This window comes from Bubalus bubalis, chromosome X (assembly GCF_019923935.1).
Source record: "Bubalus bubalis isolate 160015118507 breed Murrah chromosome X, NDDB_SH_1, whole genome shotgun sequence".
NCBI lineage: Eukaryota > Metazoa > Chordata > Mammalia > Artiodactyla > Bovidae > Bubalus > Bubalus bubalis.
The window spans coordinates 9,833,308-9,856,715 of record NC_059181.1 but is presented as its reverse complement, the minus strand read 5'-3'; the positions used below and the strand labels follow the sequence as shown (position 1 = coordinate 9,856,715).

The following is a 23,408-nucleotide window of genomic DNA, read 5'->3' as shown; positions in this document are numbered from 1 at the left end:
CCAATAATACCGGGGTGGGTTACCATTCCCTTCCCCAGGGGATCTTCCCAATCCAGGGATCGAAAAATAGGCCTTATCTTTGTATTAATATATATACAAAAATAGTTAACACGTGATTCTACATCAGATAAACACAAATTAAATTGACATGTATAAAGGTACTCTTATCAAGTAAGCAGAAAACATGATGTTGGTGGGAACAGTTGATATACTGCATGAATTATATAGTGAGCCAGTATCTCAATGGGTCAAAACTTTTTAATCATGTACCGTTCCCCCTAGTATATTTATTTAATATGTATTTATTTATAAATTTTATATATGTTCTATGTTATAAAATACATATAAAATTAAATTTTTAATGAAACCAGTATTATTTGTTTTCCACAACCCAATGGATCATTTTGGGGTTTACACACCCTGTATGGAAGACCACCATCCTAGACAACAGAATCAGAATTGAAAGTTTCTGAAACAAATCTATGATGGTGGCTGTAACCAATAACAGGAGATTAAATATAGATGAAGGTCACACTTCAATTCCCAAATTGAGCCCACGTTGAGGAATTTTATATGCAAATATACTACTGTAATACTAACACATCACCAGCAGATGACTTCTAGGTCTAGTAATTGAAAATGGGTGGACTGAGCAGCAAGCAGCATTTCAAGAAAAGCCAACCTTGACAATTATTCAAACCCACCAGATGGTGCCCCATTCTTGCTACTATCACTATGTAACATTGCTGTATTAAATTAGTGTGTTTTCTTTCTAGGGATTTCTTGAAACAAAATAAGGTTTCAGAGGGCAGGAGCAATATGTGCCTGCTTCCATCGTTTTAGGAAACTGCTTTGATACCAAGGCAACCAGAAATTCTGTTACCCGAGAGAGGCCTGCTTTTCATTCCTTTGGGACCAGCATCCCAGCTCTGGGTTGCTGGTTATTAACTGCAGCAGGAGGGGAGAAAGGAGCAAGCATCCTTACTAGTTCATCAGTGAGGGTGGTTTCCTTGAACAATTCCACTCAAATCTGAACGTTTACATCACAATTTCAGGTCAAAGTATGGAATCTCTGTGCTACTGCTGCTAAGTCGCTTCAGTCGTGTCCGACTCTGTGAGACCCCAGAGATGGCAGCCCACCAGGCTCCCCCGTCCCTGGGATTCTCCAGGCAAGAACACTGGAGTGGGTTGCCATTTCCTTCTCCAATGCATGAAAGTGAAAAGTGAAAGTGAAGTTGCTCAGTCATTCCCGACTCTTAGCGACCCCATGGACTGCAGCCTACCAGGTTCCTCTGTCCATGGATTTTCCAGGCAAGAGTACTGGAGTGGGGGGGCCAATGCCTTCTCCGATGGAATCTCTGTAGAAACTGCCAAACCCCAAAAGTGGGTTTAGGGCAACCAGAGTGTTTTCTGGGTAGAATATCCTTTGGGCCAGCCACAGTGACTTTGTAGAAAGTTATGGTAGGACAGAGCAGAGAGAACAAAGGCTTTGGGGTCAGACAGATGTGGGATGGACCCATCCACACTGCCTGTGTGACATCAGGCAAGCTACTGAACTTCTCCATCACAAAAGGCAGTTAGTGAAATGCTGTAAGATTTTCTAGGCTTATTGTGAATGCTGGAAAGAATATTCATAGAGCATCATGCACAAGATCCAAGCTCTCCATTCACTCAGTCATGCCTGAGGATGTGACTACCTGAGGCACTTGTTAAAAATGCAGATATTTCTCCCCTAGAGATTCAGATGTCACAAGCCCAGAGTGAACAAAGGATAAACCAGGGTGAATATTCCATAATTTCCTGCCTTGGGGAAACCTGTTCATTTTAAGAAGTCCCCCTCATCCCCCAGGTGATTATTATTGTCAAACAAGCTTAGGAATCCCCACACCAACAGTTTATTTTTTTTTACCACCATTGCTGCGCCCACTGCTGTGTCACTGCTATTTTGTTCCTTCCTGCCACCCCACAGCACTACTCCAGGGTGCCACCATTATAGAGTCTACCTACTTTCTTTCACCACGGAAAATTCCCTGCATTTTCTACTTCACTTCCTTCCTCCCACCCTCACTCCTCAGTCAACCTGCTCTCCACCATCTGTCGAGTTGGAAAGACTGGAGTAGATGGATTCGTGTGAAGGCTTTGAACTGAAAGTGACTTACTGAGCTGCACAGGCCAGGGAGTTTTTCAAAAGAAGTGGCTTAAACTTGAGAGATTCATCCTAAATAATAGCAGTACTGGCCGAGTGGCAAATGTTTTGAGGAGAAGGATCTCTCAATTCCTGCCATGACCTACTTGCTGATTCATCTGCATGTATATAAGAATCACTGGAGAACTTGATAAAATACAGATTCTGTTATTAGATACTGGATCTAAGATGGGGCCCCAGACTCTGCATTTCTAACAAGCTCCCGAGTAAGCCGACGCTGTTGGTCCAAGGACATTCTGATTGTCAAGCAGTGGATAATGGTGAAGAAAAGACCTACATCCCCAAAAGACTGGAAATATATCAACACCAGAGACTAACGTGACCATGAACATCTAGAGTCTGTTAAGTTAGGAAAGCTTCAAGAGACAGGCCTGGTAACAGTACACACACAACCCACAAACACCATGTCAGAACTTTTCAACACCTTCAATAACTTAAAAATCATTACTTTCCATGAGGGAACATTTCCGTACAGAAATGACAACTAACAGCTCCAAAGTTTATCGTAAAAGCATCTTATGCAGTTATTTTAAAAATCACATCTCAATAATCATAAAAGGTAAGTAGAGGTAAATGTGCTCTTTTACACATGACAGACAATACAAGAACACCAAGATAATTGTTGACAGAGCCAGTTCTCCTTGAACAAAGAAACTTCCATTTGCCTCTATGGCACAGTCAACTCTACAAACATAAAAGGTTTTGAACAAGTTCAACTGGCTTCTGTTGTTAACTTCCTGGAGAAAGTTAAAACACAGTGTGAAACAAAAAATGCTGAATGTGAGAAATGGGGACAATGGAGTACAGCTGTGGTGTTCTGGAAGTTGAGCAGTAACCTATTTGCAAATCTGGAAGGTCTCTGAAAAGCAGCCACTGGCTGATCAAAAACGTCATACAGTACAAACTCCTTAACTGCAATTGTCTATTGGGAAAACAAGCTCCACCTTAGGTGTGTGACAGTGATGCTTCTAGGGACACTGATATCCATAGTTAACAAACATACCATTTGACTCTAAAGCTCCACACATTATCTATAAAAGCCACCTTTGGTACTCGCACAGATCCAGAGCCTCTTCCTAGGGCAGGTGGAACTTTCTGAAACAACAGGACAAAGTTGGTTTACAATCTGTTTAAAACTGCCACCACTCACAAAAGGACCCTGGCTATGCCTGATATGGAGCCCATATTGCTCTTTCTCCACAAAGCTTTCCTCTTCTCCCTGGAAACCTGGCTTTTTAGCCTCCAGCTGCTGAGCTACCAGGCGGAGAAAAACAACATCAAGCAATGTCAGGCAGAAATTTTCACTATGTCTGCAGTTCTGCTGGTGTTTGTGGGAAGATAATATTATGTCAACCTTACACAGGGATAGTCTTCTTTGTACACTCCCACTCATCAGATTTTAACCTCTAGTGACTTTTTGAACTAGAAGACAGAGGAATAGCCTCTTTGCTGTTTAGGTTGGGACAAAATGGGATAGTTGTGCAGTTTATCTCTAGTATTATATACATCACTAAGAGTTATTTTCGTGTTTTAGTTTTGGGTTGAGCTATAACGCACATACAGGAAAATGCACAAATCATTATGTATGAACAGCTCAGCAAGTATTCACAAACTGATCACACCCTTTGACTCTCCTCCAAACAGGAACTGGAGCACTGGAGCATCCCAGAAGTTCCCTCTATGCCCTCTCTCAGTCACTATGTCCTCCTCTCCCTAGGAATGGCTCTCCTGGCTTTTATTACTCTATAGATTAGTTTGGTGTATTTTCAAACTTTAAACACAATTCTAAAATTGGGCCTATTTTTGACATATGAAATTAAAAGGTAATAATATTAATACCAAATTTGTTTAAGTTGCTTGTTTTCATGGTAATTTAAAAGTCCAAAAACTAAAGTGTCTCTTTTAGTTCAGTCCAATTGCTATGGACTGGATTGTACACTCCCAAAATTCAAACGTTGAAGTCCTAACCACCAAAGTGACTGTATTTACAGAAAGAGCGTTTAGAAGATAATTAAGGTAAAATGAGGTCATAAGGGCTTTGTATAAGACTGTGGCCTTATAAAAAGGGGAATATCTCTTTCTCCCCTGTTAGGACACAGTAAGACTACCAAAGGCTATCATCAGATCCAGATCACCTGGCACCTTGAGTTTGGACTTCCCATCTTCCATAAATGTGATAAATTAATTATTGTTGTTTAAGCCACCCAGTCCGTGGTATTTTGTTATGGCAAGCTGACCTCATACATCAATTTTCCTAAAAATGTATTTCACTTTTTTGAGTAATAAATTTATTGCTGAAGACAAGACTCTTCATTTCAAAATAATGCATTGGGTTTTGTTTTGTTTTTAGTTTAAAGAGAAGTTGGTTCCAAAAAAAAAAAAAAAGAGAGAGAGAAGTTGGCATACAAAATTAAATTGCTACTGCCCAATAAGAAAAGTACATTTATTAGATAAACATGCGAAGTCAAGTGGGCCTTAGGAAGCATCACTATGAACAAAGCTAGTAGAGGGGATGCAATTCCAGTTGAACTATTTCAAATCCTAAAAGATGATGCTGTGAAACTGCTGCTGCACTCAATATGTCAGCAAATTTAGAAAATTCAGCAGTGACCGCAGGACTGGAAAAGGTCAGTTTTCATTCCAATCCCAAAGAAAGGCAATGCCAAAGAATGCTCAAACTACCGCACAATTGCACTCATCTCACACACTAGTAAAGTAATGCTCAAAATTCTCCAAGCCAGGCTTCAGCAATACGTGAACCGTGAACTTCCAGGTGTTCAAGCTGGTTTGAGAAAAGGCAAAGGAACCAGAGATCAAATTGCCAACATCCGTTGGCTCATCAAAAAAGCAAGAGAGTTCCAGAAAAACATCTACTTCTGCTTTATTGACTATGCCAAAACCTTTGACTGTGTGGATCACCACAAACTATGGAAAATTCTTAAAGAGATGGGAATGTCAGCCTATCTGACCTGCCTCTTGAGAAATCTGTATGCAGGTCAGGAAGCAACAGTTAGAACAGGACATGGAACAACGGACTGATTCCAAATAGGAAAAGGAGTACGTCAAGGCTGTATATTGTCACCCTGCTCATTTAACTTATATGCAGAGTACATCATAAGAAACACTGGGCTGGATGAAGCACAAGTTGGAATCAAGATTGCTGGGAGAAATATCAATAACCTCAGATATGCAGATGACACCACCCTTATGGCATGTGTCACTGAACTTCCCAAGGAAAGTGTAAATTTAATAGACGAGAGAGATCTTGCCTTTCTCTCTTTGCATCCCAGCACTTAGCATATAAATCTCCTTCAGTTCAGTTCATTTGCTCAGTCGTGTCTGACTCTGCGACCCCATGGACTGCAGCACGCCAGGCCTCCCTTTCCATCACCAACTCCCGGAGTTTACTCAAACTGACGTCCCCTGCAGTCACCACCTGCAATGATTTTGGAGCCCCAAAAAATAAAGTCTGTCACTGTTTCCCTATCTATTTCCCATGAAGTGATGAGACCGGATGCCATGATCTTAGTTTTCTGAATGTTGAGCTTTAAGCCAACTTTTTCACGCTCCTCTTTCACTTTCATCAAGAGGCCCTTTAGTTCTTCTTGCCAACAAAGGTCCGTCTAGTCAAGGCTATGGTTTTTCCAGTAGCCATGTATGGATGTGAGAGTTAGACTATAAAGAAAGCTGAGAGCCAAAGAATTGATGCTTTTGAACTTTGGTGTTGGAGAAAACTCTTGAGAGTTCCTTGGACTGCAAGGAGAGCCAATCAGTCCATCCTAAAGGAAAATCAGTCCTGAATGTTCATTGGAAGGACTGATGCTGAAGCTGAAACTCCAATACTTTGGCCACCTGATGTGAGGAACTGACTCATTGGTAAAGACCCTCATGCTGGGAAAGATTGAAGGCGGGAGGAGAAGGGGATGACAGAGGATGAGATGGCTGGATGGCATCACCAACTCAATGGACATGAGTTTGAGTAAACTCCGGGAGTTGGTGATGAAAAGGGAAGCCTGGTGTGCTGCAGTCCATGGGGTCACAAAGAGTCGGACACGACTGAGAGACTGAACTGAACTGAAGGAGATCTATATGCTAAGTGCTGGGGTGCAAAGAGAAAAAGGCAAGATCTCTGTCATCTATTAAATTTTACTTTCCTTGGGAAGTTCAATCATTCCAAGTCAATGGCAGATATTAATGACTTTGCTAACTTAGGTTTAGGTGCCCTGACTTTGAAATAATGTAATAAAACCCTGTCCTTGTCACTGCCTTTGAAATCAGGGTGGTAGCTGCAGCGCCTCACACTAAAAGTAGACACCCAACACATGTTGTTGATTAAAGAGGCAGCTGGAGGATTCTGAAGTGTAGTTGGAGCAAGAGAAGTGCCAAGAGGTGGCTCTATTTAATTAACACTCTGTTGGGAAGAATCAGGCTCCCAGTGGAATCACCCATAGTACCCAAAGGGAATGCAGTGATTCTATTTGCAAGCCAGTGTGACAAGAAGTGTTTCCACTGAGTCATATTTTCAAAAGCCATCATTTTCTTCTTCTGTAAACAAATGCCAATTAATGTGTAGGCTTGACTTTCTCAGAGTTGAATAAAAATAACACAGCAACTGGGTGGTATGCAATTTGCCACTTGTGCTTTTAATTTACAAACCTATTGCATGACTTGTGCCGTCAGAGAAACAAGAAATAATTAGAAAGGTAGACTAATATGGAAAATAAGATGTTTGTGATATCTGGGTCCTCCTCATAGCTCAAAAGGCACTGTTTGTTATACTGCGTCCAAATATAAAACAAATGATCTGTCTCCAACATAAACTAGCCTGAACACCAGCCAAATGAAAGCAGCTGCCACTAGATTAAAAAGTCATTTTCTCAGCCAACTCAGATTAAAAAAGAAACATTTTATGAACATATTTCTTCAACTCTAGCAGATTTTTATTATTGTATGTTTCAGCTGCACATAAAAATAAAAACAGCATCTCCTGGCATGACCATTTGTCAGAAATTTAATTTCAGATAAACAGATGGTGCTAAACTAAAAATATTAGTAGGGTATCATCTGTAAAATTCAAATAATTTTAGTATGTGTTGTCTTTAGTCTTTTTTTTAAACATAGAAATTTCTTTTTCTAAATCAATCTCACCAAAATATAGCAAATTTTCATTTTCAAGAATGTTGAACAAGGGTCTCTTGTGTTCCCCATCTCTAGGGGCTCTTGACAAGAAATAAATTTAGAATATACTGCTCTTTTTTCACTTCAGGGCCCGGAAATAAATCTGGATAAAATGTTAAAGGCTACAAACTGAAGTTAGAATTATCTTTACAGGTTGATTTACTTGCTGTTCAAGACTTGGGCACATTTTGAGCACCTGGAGGTCCAAGTTCTACATGCCAATGTCCCAGTGAAAGGAAGCAGATAAAGGAGAAAAGGAGTCACACAGCAAATAGCCAAAAGACAACTTTCCCAACTTCCATTAGTTATTAAAACAAAAAATTAAAGCCGTCCCTCCAATCATTCAGTGAAAGTTCTACCCCAGGACCAACAGCCACAGCAACTCCAACTTTGGGACCAACCAAAGCATCTGCCTACAATGCGGGAGACCCAGGTTTGATCCCTGGATCAGGAAGATCCCTTGGAGAAGGAAATAGCAACCGACTCTGGTACTCTTGCCTGAAAGATCCCATGGACAGAGGATCCTGGTAGGCTACAGTTCATGGGGTCGCAAAGAGTTGGATGCGACTGAGCAACTTCACTTTCACTTTCAAAGCTCTTACTGACTTGAAGTACAGATTGGATTAGAGTGCATTTCATTATGTACAGCATATACCAGGTTGAACTGCATGAAACTGCCAATACCCAACCAGTTTTGACCGTCATCTATTTCAAACAAATACGGAGACTGTTTCTGAGGACCACTTCATTTCTAACTCCACCCCTAGTACAAATCAAGAATGTTACTCAATATGTACCAGATTGTATAGGAGGTGCTTGGCCATTTGGGTCTGCTTCCTTGCCCTTAGAAAACTATTATTTTCCTCATTGGTCTAATCAGATCTAATTCTCTAGCAGAACAGAGCTTTTTCACCAAGGCTGTGGACATCTTTGGAGCATAGGTTTCAGGGGGATTAGTGAAAACTTAGATATTGTATACATAATTGTGTGTGTATTTTGGAGTTGGGATTGGGCAAGAGAAGTGAGTCCATGATATTTACCAGCTTTAAGAGAAAAGAATGGGTCAAAATTGTTAGCTGCTCGAAAATCCTGCCTCGTCCCTGAAAACTCTAGCTTACATTGATCACACCCTGAAAGCAGTTCTGAAAGACTTAGTGTTCAGTTCAGTTCAGTTCAGTCGCTCAGTTGTGTCCGACTCTTTGCGACCCCATGAATCGCAGCACTCCAGGCCTCCCTGTCCATCACCAACTCCCGGAGTTCACTCAGACTCACGTCCATCGAGTCGGTGATGCCATCCAGCCATCTCATCCTCTGTCGTCCCCTTCTCCTCCTGCCCCCAATCCCTCCCAGCATCAGAGTCTTTTCCAATGAGTCAACTCTTCGCATGAGGTGGCCAAAGTACTGGAGTTTCAGCTTTAGCATCATTCCTTCCAAAGAAATCCCAGGGCTGATCTCCTTCAGAATGGACTGGTTGGATCTCCTTGCAGTCTTAGTGTACTTAAACATAAACTGACTCACATGCTATTAATACTTGCTGGTTTGAGAAATGTTTTCTCTTACAGATCAGATAGAAAGTTCCAAGAGGCATAGCTCTTTTATGCTTCTTGTATCTCCCCTTAGTTTCCAGCACACGGGTTTAATCTTAAAGGTTAATTAAAAATTTTGTTAACAAATAACATGTGTCACTGTTCCTTAAAATTATTAAAAATTTGAGTTTTCTAGTGAAAATTCATCTACCATCACATACTTCTACATTTCTATAGTTTACAATTGGATTTGTTTATTGTTCACATGAATTATTCTATTTGTAAAAAGAACAGTAAAACTATTTAAAAATCATTATTCAAAGAACATAATTAAGAGTACAAATCTGATATCAAAAGTTTATTGTAATGATATGTAAAAAGTTGCATCTGCCCCTGCTGCCACCACCATCCATAGTTATGAGTTAACTGGTTCAGATAAACAAACAGCTTTGGCATTATTTTTCTGAGAAATGGAAGAAGGCCAAGCCCTATTTGGAAATATATTGGTAGCCTTAAAGGGATTTAAAATACACATATATAATTTTCTTGGGTTTATACTATCTTAGATGAGTGATTCTATAAGGCAAGGTTTCTCAACCTTGGTGAAAGTGAAAGTCGCTCAATCCTGTCTGACTCTTTGCAACCCCATGGACTATACAGTCCATGGAATTCTCCAGGCCAAAATACTGGAGTGGGTAGCCTTTCCCTTCTCCAGGGGATCTTCCCAACCCAGGGTTGACCCAGGTCTCCCACATTGCAGGCGGATTCTTTACCAGCTGAGCCACAAGGGAAGTCCAAGAATACTGGAGTGGGTAACCTAGTCCTTCGCCGGGGGATCTTCTCTACCCACAGATGGAACCAGTGTCTCCTGAATTGCAGTCAGATTCTTTACCAACTGAGCTATCAGGGAAACCCTCTCAACCTTGGTACTACTTGCATTTTGGACTAGATAATTCTTTGTTGTGGGGCTGTCCTGTGCAGTGTCGGATATTTAACAACATCCCTGGCTTTTACCACTCAGTGCCAAGGTAAGCCCTCCCTCAGCGAGGACAACCGAATATATCTCCACTCATTGCTAAATGTTGGGAGGGAGCAAAATCACCCCCAGTTAAGACTCAAGAAGACTTACTTAACCTATTTGCTGCTGCTGCTGCTGCTAAGTCGCTTCAGTCGTGTCCAACTCTGTGTGACCCCTGAGACGGCAGCCCACCAGGCTCCCCCATCCCTGGGATTCTCCAGGCAAGAACACTGGAGTGGGCTGCCATTTCCATCCCATGTGTTTCTCCTTACCTCATGAAGAGGAGAACCTCACTAGAAATAACACTCCTCAAAGGTTTTCTGTTAGGGTTGCCGGATTTAGCAATTAAAAATAGAAGATGCCAGCAGGGAGGAGGGAAGGGGTTTCAAGCTGAGGGGACGCATGTATACCTGTGGCCAATTCATGTTGATGTAAGGCAGGAACCATCACAATACTGTAAAGTAATTATCCTCCAATTAAAATAAATCAATTTAAAAAAAGATGCCCAGTTAAATTTGAATTTCAGATAACAATGAGTAATTTTTTGTACAAATATGTCCCAAATGTTGCCTAGTATTTAATTTGGCAAACTTATTCCCAGTGAAATACTAAAATCATAAATAAATTGCCAATTCATGACAGGGGAAAAATAGGATTAAATAGTTACTGTGACTCTTTTCTATTCCAATGCTGTATTGAAGTGATGAGAACTGGGCTGTGTTACAAATAAGTCACTTTGTTGTTTTTGTTATTGTTGTTAAAAAATAATAAATAATAATAATATATTTCACAGCAGGTCATAGTGAAAACAGCACTTACTTTGGATCCAAGCAGCTCTGAGTTGAAACTTGACAGTCATTTTTGAAGGTGTGAACTTTGACAAGTTAACTTCTGAATCTCTACTTCCTCTTTAATGGGGAAAAAAAAAACAACTCGCAGGCGTGGGAGAGGGAATTATAAATTCTGTTACTGAGTAGTTGTGTGAGTCTATGATGAAATGAGGTAGCTTTTTAAAGTTGAAGTGAATAATATTAATACATAACATTGCTGGCACTTGGCACTCTCTGGATGTGTGGGGATGATGACTTAGGACTCCAGGAGGCTGTGGACAGGACGTTCTTCTGGTGCTGCTCCTATCCCAGATGTAATCTCATAGGCCCCAAGCAAAGGCCCCAGGCAGCACCTGCCAGGGGGCAAAAGAGGAAGTTGAGTTACCCATTCACTCATAGCCGCACCTGACTAATAATAGCTAAACTACCCACTCAGGGGGGCCCCTGAATGGGGCTGGTAGCAATACTGAGCAGAGAAGTGTGAAAAACCGAGAAAAAAAAAAAGGGAACCACAGCCTGACATTCGTAAGGCTATGGTGTTCAACTCCTAAAATGCTCTTCTCAAGAGAGCTTTTCACTCAGATTTTTCCACCTTGCAACTGGTCTGACAGTGTAAAGATATATTGAGTTTTTTAAAAGATGCTTCCCTGTATTTCTATTTCTTCATTACCAAAAACGAAGGGGTGGGGCAAGTGAACTCTAACATTCATTCCAAGTTTGAAAAACCATGTGAAAAAAACTATTCCTCCTTTCAAAGGGCTTTCCTCGTGGCTCAGCTGGTAAAGAATCCACCTGCAATGCAGGAGACCTGGGTTTGATCCCTGGGTTGGGAAGATCCCCTGGAGAAGGGAACAGCTATCCACTCCAGTATTCTGGCCTGGAGAATTCCATGGAGTCGGACAGGACTGAGTGACTTTCACTTTCACTTCACTTTTCCTTTCAGAGGCCCAACTGAAGCTGGCTCCTCCTGAAGGGTTCTGCTCTGGAAATCCTGCCAGCACTAACCTCTCCCTTAGCTTTTATTGTTCCTACCATCCATTAAAGCAAATAATCTATCACAAGCTACTTCATACTTTAAAAGATTATATTACCTGCATAATGTATACAGAATAATAAAATAAATATCTATGTATCCACTGCTCAATCTAAAAATTATGTTACCGATGTTTTCAAGGCCCCTATCTGTATCCCTTTCACTCCAGAAGTGAAAGGGATACAGACTTTTGTTAACTATGTATTCCTTTTTTACTACTTCCTTGCTTTTCTTAATAATTTTATAACATATATATCTATCCCTAAAGAGTATTCATTTAAAGTTGTTGCTTCTGAATGTTATATCTGTGTTTTCATACTTTATATATTCTATATTCTGTGACTTCTTTTACTCATTAGTGTATTTGTGAGACAGCCATGTTGATGGGTGAAATTCTAGTTCAATCATGATCACTGGCTCCACCACATTCTATTATTGAATATACTAGCATTTACTTATTCATCATTCTGGTCAGTGGACTATTAGGTTGTTTTCAGTTTGCTGCTATTTTGAATAATGCTGTGGTGGCCATTTTATTCTTTATGTCTCCTGGTACAAAGAGACCAGGGTTTCCTAGGGCAGGTGCATCCTCTCTTTTCTCAGTTCAGTTCAATTGTTCAGTCATGTCTGACTCTTTGCAACCCCATGGACTGCAGCATGCAGGCCTCCCTGTCCATCATCAACTCCCGGAGTTTACTCAAACTCATGTCCATTGAGCCATCCAACCATCTCATCCTCTGTCATGCCCTTCTCCCACCTTCAATCTTTCCCAGCATCAGGGTCTTTTCCAATGAGTCAATTCTTCACATCAGGTGACCAAAGTATTGGAGTTTCAGCTTCAGCATCAGTCCTTCCAATGAATATTCAGGACTAATTTCTTTTAGGATGGACTGGTTGGATCTCCTCGCAGTCCAAGGGACTCTCAAGAGTCTTCTCCAACACCACAGTTCAAAAGCATCAATTCTTCCGTGCTCAGCTTTCTTTACAGTCTAACTCTCACATCCATACATGACTACTGGAAAAACCATAGCTCTGACTAGATGGACCTTTGTTGGCAAAGTATTGTCTCTGTTTTTTAATAAGCTGTCTAGGTTGGCCATAACTTTTCTTCCAAGGAGCAAGCGTCTTTTAATTTCATAGCTGCAGTCACCATCTGCAGTGATTTTGGAGCCCCCACCCCCCACCAAATAAAGTCTGTCACTGTTTCCACTGTTTCCCCATCTATTTGCCATGAAGTGATGGGACTGGATGCCATGATCTTAGTTTTCTGAATGTTGAGCTTTAAGCCAACTTTTTCACTCTCCTCTTTCACTTTCAAGAGGCTTATTAGTTGTTCTTCACTTTCTGCCATAAGGGTGGTGTCATCTGCATATCTGAGGTTATTGATATTTCTCCTGGAAATCTTGACTCCAGCTTGTGCTTCTTCCAGCCCAGCATTTCTCATGATGTACTCTGCATATAAGTTAAATAAGCAGGGTGACAATATACAGTCTTGACGTACTCCTCTCCCTATTTGGAACCAGTCTGTTGTTCCATGTCCAGTTCTAACTGTTGCTTCTTGACCTGCATACAGATTGCTCAGGAGGCAGGTCAAGTGGTCAGTTATTCCCATCTAAGAATTTTCTACAGTTTGTTGTGATTCCTTTGGCATGGTCAATGTTTTCCAAAGGGGTTTACCAATTTACATCTTCACCAGCAGCCTATCAGTCCTCCTTGCTGCATGTCTTCCACCCAGGATACTGTGAGAGCAAATAAAATCAATTTCTCTGCTTGCAGTGGGCAAAGAGACCATTCTCCTACCCACGCCTTTTCTTAAGAGTACTTCCTAAAACATAGGGACAGAATGAATCTGAGCCCTCATTCTAAACTTTGGAATAGAGATAAATCTCTCTACAGGTTAAGCCCAGTCTCCAGTCTTTACAACAGAGTTATCTCCAAGGCCAGGAGCAAAGAGAATTGTAAATACACGTGTACCTCTGGAATTAGCTAAGGGGTTGGTAGGAGACTTTCAGAAGGCACAGTCCTTTGTCTTTCCAGGAGATCAAAGAAGTCATTGCTCTTTCTTATGCTCTGCTCTATAAATTACATGAGACTTTGTCCTAACTTGTAGTCTCTTGCATGGACCACCTGCATCATGTGTTTTCTCTCTTCTAAAATTGATATGGAGGAGGTCTTGCTGGCAGGATTGTTTTGTTTCTCCAACATATTACTCTTTCATCCATTATTAAAATATTTTTTAAATTTTGGGAATAAATTTAGATTTGCAGAAAAATTGTAAAGATAGCATAGAGAGTTCCCATGCACCCCTGATTTCCACCCACTGGAATTTTATTTAGTTGAATATTTAGTATCTTGCATTATTTGCATATCATGTATATTATACATAGTGTGTATATATGTATATATATATATATTTGCTCATATGCATTTTTATTTACATAAGGGTCTGGACAAGGTGCTGCTCTAGGTTTCAGTACTTACTATAAGACCTTAACAATAGGAAGAAAGGCCCTAGCTGAATTTGAAGGCAGAGGTGGGAGAGGGCCAAATTGTTCCCTTAAGAAAATGAAAGGAATTTATATTTGTCTTCTGAGAGGAATGAAGCAGAAAATGGGAAGGAGAAGAAAATTTAACAAGGACACAAGCTGATATGGAGCTGCAGAGGAGGCCAAGCAATTGCTTTAAGAACCAGGATATTGAATGTTAATTTTAACTTTTGTCCACTCTAAAGCTGGGATGCACCAAAAACACAGTTCATTCACATGTCCAATGGCCCAAGCAAGGCCAGAACCAAATATTCTATCCTAGGATGAAATTCCATACATAAAATTTGATTTTACAATATTAAAATAGTATTATTAAAAGTTATAGTCATTTTTTTAAGTACAATGGTTTACTGTAGCTATAGAAACATTTGGGCTCAGACAGCTGCTGGCCTGCTCTTTCAACCACTGCACCATCGTTAGTAATTTTGTACCAAAGGGATATTCACTTTCAAGTGAGGTCAGAACAGGTACACCATGTTTTTGGCCAGCACCACCTGCATGGAATTCTGCCCCTAGTGATGCCGTCACCGATTTATTAAGTTTCTTTCCTAATAGTAACTGACCAAGGTCAAAATGTACCTCTTGAAGTCCAAGGTTAGGTCGATGGTGACAGTGCAATTTCACTGAAGCAGGCTCAACCAACTGAGCTTTGTGCAGGATTTAAAGAAGATAATTTCTGAATATTTTCAGGAGCTGCCTTAAGATTGTTTTTCTTGCTCTGGTTTTTTATTTCTAATATGTGTTCAGCACTTACAATGCTTCACATGATCACAGGAGATAAATTTGTCTTCAAACCTTGGATCTGGAAATGTGGCATTGGAGCAAGTAATTGGCTTTCAAGATGACAAAACTATCTCTGAATTTCCACCTGGATCTCAGGTTTCATTGCATTCACACCAATTTCAGCATCTTCACTGGAGAAAAATGATAGAGGTATCTCTCCAGCAGGTCATGGAGAAAATACTTGCAGCTTCAAGGCACATCAGGCTGGTTAACTGCTTCAGTAGCTTTCAGCAAATAACTACCTTCTCTGCAAATAACTGCTGGCTGCTAATAAGCCCTGCTATGTTGGTATCGTTATCTTCAAAACACAGAATTAAGGTTCCATTGCCCAAGTAACATTTTTTTTTAATGCGTTAATGCTGCTTTTATATCTTGTTTGGCCTGCAGTTTGGAAAGCACCTTGCACACTGTTTAGGGAAGGAGTTCTCGTTTATTAAAGGCAACAATGAGTTAAATTAATACCTCCTCAGCTTTAGTGATGCCCAGGGATTCGGATTTGGTAGCTTGGGGTAGGACCCACATTTCTTTTTTTAAAGATTTTTTTTTTGTTTGTTTGTTTTTTGTTTTGTTTTTAATTTTTATTTTATTTTTAAACTTTACATAATTGTATTAGTTTTGCCAAATATCAAAATGAATCCGCCACAGGTATACATGTGTTCCCCATCCTGAACCCTCCTTCCTCCTCCCTCCCCACACCATCCCTCTGGGTCGTCCCAGTGCACCAGCCCCAAGATTTATTTATTTATTTTTGGCTGTGCTGGGTCTCTGTTGCTGCATGCGGGCTTTCTCTAGTTGCAGCGAGCGAGTGGGGGGTGACTTTTGCTTGTAGGGCATGGGTTTCTCACTGCAGTGGCTTCTCGTTGTGGAGCGCAGGCCCTAGGGTGCTCAGGCTGCAGTAGTTGTGGCACGCAGGCTTAGTTGCTTGGCGACATTTGGAGTCTTCATGGACCAGGAATCTAACCCATGTCCCCTGCATTGGCAGGCAGATTCTTAACCACTATACCACCAGTGAAGCCCCAAAATTCGCATTTCTAATGAGTTCCCAGGAGCTCCAGCTGCTGCAGCTCCAAGTTAAATCATGACCTTGTCCCCACCCACTGTCTTCTGTTGTGGGTCTGGTTTGCTGCAGGGGTGTCCATCTGCTTTTCTTATTTTGCCAGCTTCTAAACTTCTTTCCAAGGAAACCACTTAGTCTTCTATTTTTTTTAACAGCTTCATTTAGATATAATACACATACCATATAATTCATCCATTTGAAGTGTACAATCCAATGGTTTTTACTATATCTACAAAGTTATGCAACCATCATCATAATTTTAGAATATCTGCATCATCTCAAAAAGAAACTCTCTTTAACTCTCACTACCACCTCTCTCCAGGTCCTGGCAACCTCTAATCTTCCTCATGTCTCTACGAATGTGCCTGTTTTAGCCATGTCATAGAAATAGAACCACAGTCACCCTCTGTCCTTTAGTATTTTCATGAAGGGACAGGAACACAGCAATATTTGTCATGATTAAACATGATTAGAAAAACAACCCTGTTGGGCACCATTCTTTAAAAGACAAGGCCCTTGAGGATGATATCTCTTCCCGAACAGGGTCAGTTAGTGGCATTAGCAGCAAAGGTTATTTGGATTTTGAAGGTTTACTGTTATGGTGGCATCTACTTACCTTATGTGGCCATCACTGCACCTTGTGAGAACGATTCACTCTTTCTTTTGGAGAACTCATCTTCACTGGTCCAACAGTGTGACTGTAATGGTGCTACTAGTACCCTCCTCCTAACTCCCATCACTCCACCTCTTTACCCCATGTTATGGACTGAATGTTTGTGTCTGCCCAAAATCATATGTTGGAACCCTAACCTTGAATGCATGGGCTTTAGGAGGCAGAGAATTTCTTTCAGAAGTGATTAAGTCATGAGGTGGAGCCCTCATAAATGGGATTAGTGCTCTCATAATAGAGAGAGCTTGCTTCTTCTCTCTGCTCTGTGCTAAGTAAGAAGGTTCAGTTCAGTTCAGTCGCTCAGTCGTGTCCGACTCTTTGCGACCCCATGAATCGCAGCACGCCAGGCCTCCCTGTCCATCACCAACTCCCGGAGTCCACTCAGACTCACATCCATCGAGTCGGTGATGCCATCCAGCCATCTCATTCTCTGTCGTTCCCTTCTCCTCCTGCCCCCAATCCCTCCCAGCATCAGAGTCTTTTCCAATGAGTCAACTCTTCGCATGAGGTGGCCAAAGTACTGGAGTTTCAGCTTTAGCATCATTCCTTCCAAAGAAATCCCAGGGCTGATTTCCTTCAGAATGGACTGGTTGGATCTCCTTGCAGTCCAAGGGACTCTCAAGAGTCTTCTCCAACACCACAGTTCAAAAGCATCAATTCTTTGGCACTCAGCAACTGTAAAGCAGAAAGAAGGCTCTCATCAGAACTCAACCATGATGGCACCCTAATCAGAACTCCCACCCTTTAGAATTCTGAGAAATAAATGTTGCTTAAGCCACCCAATATATAATATTCTGTTATAGCTGCTTGAGCTAAGACAACTCAATTCATAGGAGAGGATACACGATCCAAGTTTGCTCTGTCAGAGGCCTTCCCTGGACATTTTCAAAACTGTCCTAAGGGAATGAAACTGCCGGGAGAATGTGAGCCCTTGATCTGCCATCAATCAAGAGTTTCAACATCCTGGTTGATATGGGCAGGGAGTCAGAATCTTGAGGAGAGGGGGTTCCAATCTTGTCCCTGAGGTTCCCATCTTCTTGCTTCCCTAAGAGTTTGGTTTGTTCATTCAGTCTCTATTCTAGAAGTATGGAATGGACCTCAGGCAGCTCTGAAGGCTCAGACCTAGAAACTTGTGGTAAACTAACCTTTAATGTCACCAGTCTCATGGCAAATGAGGGGTGTGCCTACTTCTTATACCTTCTATCTGCTTATATCTCTGTGTCTTACTTCTCATATACAGTGAGCAGGCAAGCAGAGAGCAGGTTCTCCCCAGTATGACCGAAAGGGGCTAAGAGAGTAAAAAGACCTCAAGGGTAGAGAAGAGCAAAGTTCTCAGTCTGTGTTCACTGTCCTTAAAGGGATCCTGGACGAATAAGGATGCAAGCCACATTGACTCCTGCTTTGTGAGGTTGCTGGGTGCAGCTGTCTTTGTATCTTTTGATAACAGAGAAAACACATTCCTTTAACTGTGTTATGGGCCTCTTTCCACCAATCACATCACTGCCCCACTGAGACACAGTGCGCAATAAATTATCCCAAGATCCTGCCAATAAATCCCTTTTAACCTAAAGTCCTTGGTTTGCTATACCATATGTTTTGAAAAGTTCCAACTATATACAACTACTGATGCTAAGAAATTTAGTTGTCATTCTGCTTATCTAAAGATAAGGCATTCACTATACTTTTGCATAAATGTGATTGTCAGGCTGAACACCATGTACTGGCTACCAACTCTAGAGGAGGACTCCGAACACTTCTACCTACTGTGTGTTGGGTTGGAGTTGCCAAGGAAAACACAACACAGTCAAGCACCAGATGGAATGATGCTTTACTTACATAGAGAGGAAAAACAGAGCAAGATCAGCTTCAGTAGTGGGTTTCAGCTCCTTGTGGCCAGCAGGCCCCAGAGCAGCCAACACAGAGCAATGGTCTATGCACACCCGTCTTGTGCTGCAACAGAAGGACCCTGACCTCTCCCTGTGGAATCTGAAATATTGAAAGCTGGGCGCCTGCCTGTGGGCTGTTAGCATACATACTTAGGCACCATCAACACTCTGTGAGCATAAAACAGGGAAAGATACTCCATACAAGACAGAAAGACCAGTATGGGCTGTGTGGGCTCTTAACCTCTTGGTAAGGAAGTGTTCCAGGCCCAAAGTGAAAGCGTTAGTTGCTCAGTCATGCCCAACTCTTTGCCCAAGGCTCTTTCTTATTTGGCTGAGCAGAGGGTCAAAAGATTGCCTTTCGATCCTGTCTTTACCCAAAACAACCATATTTTCTTGGAAACTTTGGCTTTCGAGATACAGAAACCCCAACGCAGAACTGGCTCACACAACTAATAAAGTTCAGTAGTAAGAGTCTCAGCTCCATTTATTTGTAACTCTTTGCTCTGCCTTCTTATGCAATACTGTCACCATTTTAAGACAGATATTGTTTATGGAAGCAAAACAGGTGCACACTTTGTCTCTCCTTAAACTCTTCTCTACTTGGACAAACTCAGCATTCTTGAAACAAAGGGGAAGGCATTAAGGCTACCACTTGTTGCGAGAGACAATCTCAAAGTTTGACGTGTTTTTCTGGGCTCTGTTTTCACTTAGTTTGATAATGGTTGAATTCAATTGTTTACCAAGTATTGTCAATGAAAGAACACAGCCCTGCCTCAAAGAAATTGAGTCTTCTAGTCAACACACAAATAGTTACTCTGAATACAATACAGAATGCTAATTTAAAAGTAACCCAAGAAACCCAGAAGAGGCTACTTAGCCTAACCTAGAGTGCTATAACCCTGGATGAGGCCATGGCAATCCCCTCTAGTATTCTTGCCTGGAGAAGCCCATGGAGAGAGGAGCCTGGTGGGCTACAATCCATGGAGTCACAAAGAGTCAGACATGACTGAAGTGACTTAGCACAGCACAGAGTACTATAAATGCTTCCTGGTAAACATTTTACCTGTACTCTGAAGGTATTTCCACTTGGGACTTCAACTCCACACAGACACTCTTATGAGGGCAAGGCCTGTCACCACAGTATCCACTTATCCTAGCAGGGACTAGCTCTCATGCCAACCTAAATCTGTTCCAGAAGAAGCCATTGTATAGTTGTATTTTAACTGGTTTGTGGTTTTCTTGTTTCCATTTTCAGTCAGTTGTTTGTTCTTTTCCTACATTCTCCTTCCTCAACTTCTAACAGTGTAACAATCCAATCCTGCTCTCCTCCATTTGTTCTTACAGCTCTCCACCTTCTCCATCTACATGTGAAAACTTAATTTTCATTTTCCAGTGTATGGAGACACAGAAGTACTTTTCAGAGCAAGTTTGACAATACAGGGAAGGTGAGAACTGACATTTATTAAGCACCAACTGTGTGCCAGGCACAAGAGTAGGCTTTTTTGCATGCATTTAATTCTCAGAGAAGTCTGTGAGATAGATAGTATCCCTGTTTTACAAATCAGGGAACTGAGCCCAGAGAAGATATGTTACTCACAGAATTCTATACAGCTGCTTAGTGGAGTGGCTGCATTCTCTACATAAGACTACCTGATTTCAAAGTTTTTCCAAAGCTACATTCTTTTCATTACCAAGTGATTTAAATTTTCATTGCAAAGAAAAATCATCTGGAGAGGTTACACACACACACACACACACACACACACACACACACCAAGACCTTGGCCCCACATCTAGAGATCCTTATTTTAAATGGGGGTGGGGCCAGTATTTTCCTTCAAATCTCCTTGGATGATTCTAATGAGAATCCAGGCTTAAAACAAATTGTACTAGAATGTGTTGCCTCCAAAACCATATCAATAAATTTCATGAAACCTAGCAGAGGCTGGACAGCACTTCAATCTCAACATCTAAAAATAGCTAATAGCGGCACCAATACACAGTATTAAAAGAAACTGAGGGTAATTTCACCTAGAATGCTTCACCCATGCAAAGTGTTTATGATCAGCCTGGGACCAAGATAGACAGCACAAATCAGACTCCGGAAGCCTGCTCTTGACTTTGCTTCTGAGCCTGTGTATGACGGTTGCCTTCTCAGCACACACTGCAAATGCCCTGCCCCATGTCCCCCTGGCAGGGCCTGGGTCATCTGCAGCTGTTGGGAAAGACAGTCTTGTTCCTGCTGACAGCTCTTCACCTCCAGCAACCACCCATGTCTCTCTCCATCTCTGCCCCAGGGCTTCACTACCACCTTCAGCGTGAGCTCAGTGGTGCAGGGCATCTAGGAAGTGCCAGGGACTTTTTTGCTGACTTCTCCCTCGCAGTCCAAAAGTCTCCACTCCCTCACTTATGCTCCCTGAGGTCACCTCCGCTGTTTACTTCCTGCACCCAAATCCTAGTCTCAGGATCTGCTTTGGAAGAATCAGACAGGAAACGACCTCCAAGTGTTTCATTTTAGCCTCAGATACAAATAAGCATTAGGTCAACAATGATACATACTAACTTATACATGAATTTTACTTTATAGCTTACAAAGAAAGAGCTTTCACATTCTCATTTTGATCACTAAAGGAGAACATTCCCTAACACCATCACAAGGGGAATTGGGGATGGATACAATTCTCTTTCATTTCTTGAGACTAAAGTACTCCATTATCATAATAAAGACAGGCATAGATTAACTTTTCCCTGTATGCACACACTCTGCCCACTCTTGACTCTGAGTGTTCTTCATAAGAAAAATGGCCAATTCAAGCAAATATTAGAAATAATTCTATTGTTTTATATAGCAGATTCTCAATTAGTGCAACAATGTTAGTGTGGGTTGTTTTTTTTAAACTTTTATCGTGAATAGTCATTCATGCTTCATTATGTAAAATTATATGTCAAAAAATGATTGTTGTGGAAACATTTTTCACTGAGGTAAATACAATTTAACATGGGTCACAGACTAGGGATAACAGGGAAATTTAACATTTTTTATGTGTTCTTGTAAGTTAAATAAAAATGAGATAGAAAGGGGGAGATCATTGGGGTTGCACTGTAAAAAGTAATATACCTTTGCCATTTCTAAAGATTCTGCTGGGTATTATAGCTTACAGCAGTCTCAACTATAGAAAACTTTAAATAAAATTGACTGGCTTGAGGAAAGGATATTATTATTTTGAGAACAGGAATGAGCAAAAATGCACAGCTCTCTCTCTGAGTCTAAATCCCTAATGAAATGGATAATCCTGCAGTAGGAGAATTCAATTTAAGCTATTATTGTCCCATCTGTGCTGAGTCAGGGCTGGCCACCTTACACAGAAAAGTAGGGCTCCTTTTCAGTAGAATTGCCATCTTTTCTCTACAATTTGTATCTTTTTGCTGCTGGTTAGATTTCTATTATTTGTATTTTAAGGAATTTCAAAGCATTTCCTTAAAAACAAGATTAAAAGTTTTAAGTTTATATGAGAGGTACCACATGAACCATGTAGGTAAGGTTCTTTTAGTTTTATATTTACTTTTCAAGAAAATCTAGATTTCTTAAAATGTCTAAGCTCTAATATCCACAACTGAAGCCTTGAACTTCCAGAGTTTTTTTTCTTAATCCATTACCCGCCCCCAGAAAGAAGGTGGATTTGCTAGTGACTGCATATTTGACCTTCTTAGTATAGTCATGGTTCCTCAAATACATAAACAATTCCTGTTTTAGCCACCAATCCCTACTGGAACATTCTGTGTCAAACTGGAGAGAGCAACGGGTTGGGCTGTCTGTAGTCTAACATTTCTATTCTTGATAATAATAGTAGGGAGATGTTCACATATTAATTAAAACAGTAGTAGTGTTCTTGATCATGATGCTAATTATTACTACAGGCTTAGGATAGACTGTGAAACAGTAAAATGTAGTAAGTGCATATATTCACCCATTTTCCTGTGCTAAATTAATACGACATTCATCTTAGGGAAGCAGAAAGGTGTAATGCTCTTTTCAACATTTTTCTTTGGAACTTTTCATCTTTACCATTGGCTTTTAGATTGTAAATGGAAATCAGTTCTTTGGAAAACTCAAAATGCATTCACATCTCCTTTGAGGCATATAATCTAAAAGAGGTGATTATTTGTTACCAGCATTCCAAAAATGCTGTTTATTGGGATGACTGCCCTTATCTGCACTTATTTTTATAATTTACCAAACACTACCATTCTAGTCTGCAAGTAACTTTAAGAGGAAAAAAGTGTTTGAAATGGATTGTCCTGAAATTAATAGAGACTTCAATTTTGGTATTTCCTACCTGAGGACTGTCTGAGACTCAGTTGAGTTGTTTTAGAATCTTCCCATGGCCCCACATTGACTTGAATTTTATGAGTGTTGGTCATGAAGATGTCATCTTATCCAGATGAGGCATTTACATTTTACTCTGGGTTATGGAACAACTCCTGTTTTTCTCTTTGCTAGGGTAGACATATCTGTGATATAGGAATTTATGGTTCTGAAAAGTTTTAAGTAATCAGTTAACTTAAAGTTCAAACACTACCACACAACACAGAATACTTGTTTGTGTTTGCAAACAGCAAACATTACTTTAAAATCATTCCTGCTGTAATGTTCAGATGAGCTTTCTTTCAACAC

General features: G+C 40.8%; 1 long non-coding RNA gene across 2 annotated transcripts in view; it reads right to left on the bottom strand.

Moving 5' to 3' along the window:
* The window catches only part of LOC102395959, a 224,964-nt gene extending 213,813 nt beyond the window's left edge, over positions 1 to 11,151 (bottom strand). For both annotated transcript variants that reach the window (XR_006548570.2, XR_006548571.1), the window contains exon 1: positions 10,748 to 11,151. This is a non-coding gene — a long non-coding RNA (uncharacterized LOC102395959). The remainder of the gene's footprint in view (positions 1 to 10,747) is intronic.
* Between the last annotated feature and the right edge of the window lie 12,257 nt (positions 11,152 to 23,408).